This window comes from Notolepis coatsorum (genome assembly GCF_963971535.1).
Source record: "Notolepis coatsorum genome assembly, chromosome: 15".
In the NCBI taxonomy this organism is placed as follows: domain Eukaryota; kingdom Metazoa; phylum Chordata; class Actinopteri; order Aulopiformes; family Paralepididae; genus Notolepis; species Notolepis coatsorum.
Window position 1 is genome coordinate 2,037,652 of NC_140179.1, and position 2,500 is coordinate 2,040,151.

General features: G+C 51.0%; 1 protein-coding gene across 1 annotated transcript in view; it reads left to right on the plus strand.

The window, feature by feature from the left end:
- Window positions 1–2,500, plus strand: part of LOC311241938 (endosome/lysosome-associated apoptosis and autophagy regulator family member 2-like) — a 30,265-nt gene that overhangs the window by 4,410 nt on the left and 23,355 nt on the right. The window lies entirely within an intron of this gene.

Genomic DNA, 2,500 nt, shown 5'->3' on the forward strand with positions numbered 1-2,500 from the left:
TTTAATTATTTATTAATACACTTTTTGGCCCAAGGACCAAACTCTGGCTTTCTGCTCCTCCGCTCCCAGTCTGTGGAGCGCTCTCCCTGACGCGTGTTGCTTTTTAACAGCGGAGGAGTGCAAGAATGTGACAATGTGACCATGTGACCGCGGCAGCGCGAGAGAGCGGCAGTGCGGAAATAGGCTGTCTATTGCCATTCTCTAAGACAAACTCTAACCTTAACCAGCTCCTTAACAGCGCCTAAACTTAACCTTTCTAACCTTAACCAACTCCGAAACAATGCCTAACCTTAACCTTAACCTTAACCATGCCTAACCTTAGTGGAGATGAAGCAGTGAGCAATGTGATCCTAGTTTGTTTGTTGTGTACCTTGTGTAAGACAGGGTTCTATAATCAAATGTGAAATCTATCTTATTTGTCTGAAAAATATAATATAATATCCCTGTTTTCAACATGGGCGCCGCCATTTTGTTGCTGACGTCATGGCTGACGTCATGCCGTTGGTTGGGTGTATACACTCTGGTTAGCTGCCTATAGTGAATGGGTCAGTCAGCAAATAAAATGTTGCCTACAAAACAACGGGACCGCGGTGGTTCTGTTTGTATTGCTCCTGGCTGTTCAAACAAATTTTACCATGTGAGAGAGAGGAAAGTTGGTTAATTTCCACAAACTACCAGTGAAAAAAACAGTGTTGTTGACATGTTGGCTCGGGCTGGCTGCACTCAGGCGGCGCGACCAGCCTGTTGGACAGGGAAGGAGGATCTGCAGAGAACACTTCATTGCCTCGGATTATGTTGTTGGGGTGGGATGTTTGTCCAGAAGACCACTAATCAGCTGAAGCCGGACGCGGTTCCCTCGGTCTTCGACAGACAGACCGGCGTTAGCTCTCGGGAGCGATCGCTAGCTAGTTGGCACCAGCCGGGGACCGGCGTTAGCAACCGGGAGCGTCGCGGAGCATTCAGCCTGCTGGCTACCTAGATCCACTTCAACCAGCGTCGCGGAGCATTCAGCCTGCTGGCTACACAGCTTGTCGGTGTGCTGGAGCCTCTGCAAGCTAACGGTAGCTGGCTACACAGCTTGTCGGTGTGCTGGAGCCTCTGCAAGCTAACGGTAGCTAGCTACACAGCTTGTCGGTGTGCTGGAGCCTCTGCAAGCTAACGGTAGCTAGCTACACAGCTTGTCGGTGTGCTGGAGCCTCTGCAAGCTAACGGTAGCTAGCTACACAGCTTGTCGGTGTGCTGGAGCCTCTGCAAGCTAACGGTAGCTAGCTACACAGCTTGTCGGTGTGCTGGAGCCTCTGCAAGCTAACGGTAGCTAGCTACACAGCTTGTCGGTGTGCTGGAGCCTCTGCAAGCTAACGGTAGCTAGCTACACAGCTTGTCGGTGTGCTGGAGCCTCTGCAAGCTAACGGTAGCTAGCTACACAGCTTGTCGGTGTGCTGGAGCCTCTGCAAGCTAACGGTAGCTGGCTCCAGGCTCCAGCACACCGACAAGCTGTGTAGCCAGCTACCGTTAGCTTGCAGAGGCTCCAGCACACCGACAAGCTGTGTAGCCAGCAGGCTGAATGCTCCGCGACGCTGGTTGAAGTGGATCTAGGTAGCCAGCAGGCTGAATGCTCCGCGACGCTGGTTGAAGTGGATCTAGGTAGCCAGCAGGCTGAATGCTCCGCGACGCTCCCGGTTGCTAACGCCGGTCCCCGGCTGGTGCCAACTAGCTAGCGATCGCTCCCGAGAGCTAACGCCGGTCTGTCTGTCGAAGACCGAGGGAACCGCGTCCGGCTTCAGCTGATTAGTGGTCTTCTGGACAAACATCCCACCCCAACAACATAATCCGAGGCAATGAAGTGTTCTCTGCAGATCCTCCTTCCCTGTCCAACAGGCTGGTCGCGCCGCCTGAGTGCAGCCAGCCCGAGCCAACATGTCAACAACACTGTTTTTTGTGGAAGTTTGTGGAAATTAACCAACTTTCCTCTCTCTCACATGGTAAAATTAGTTTGAACAGCCAGGAGCAATACAAACAGAACCACCGCGGTCCCGTTGTTTTGTAGGCAACATTTTATTTGCTGACTGACCCATTCACTATAGGCAGCTAACCAGAGTGTATACACCCAACCAACGGCATGACGTCAGCAACAAAATGGCCGCGCCCATAATGCTAAATGCTTCAGAAATGTACACAACAAATCGTTTTTTCTTAGAAACTGCTTATTTTTATAACGTGACTTCTTCTGTGGCTTATCTAAATACTAATGTGATGCTATGAATATGTATTTATCGCACTGCTTCATCTCCGCTTTAACCGGCGAAAGAATACATGTTAAAAAAAAAAAGAAAAAAAAATGTATGGGATTCGAACTTGAAACCAACGGACCAGGACCGCCGCGCTGCCAGGTGAGCTAAGCTTCGAATGAGAATCATGGCGGTTTACGGCTAAATAATGCCGCAAGCTCCGCCTGCCGCGGGGCGTGTCGCAGCCAATCAGGGAAAACGCGGAAGCATTC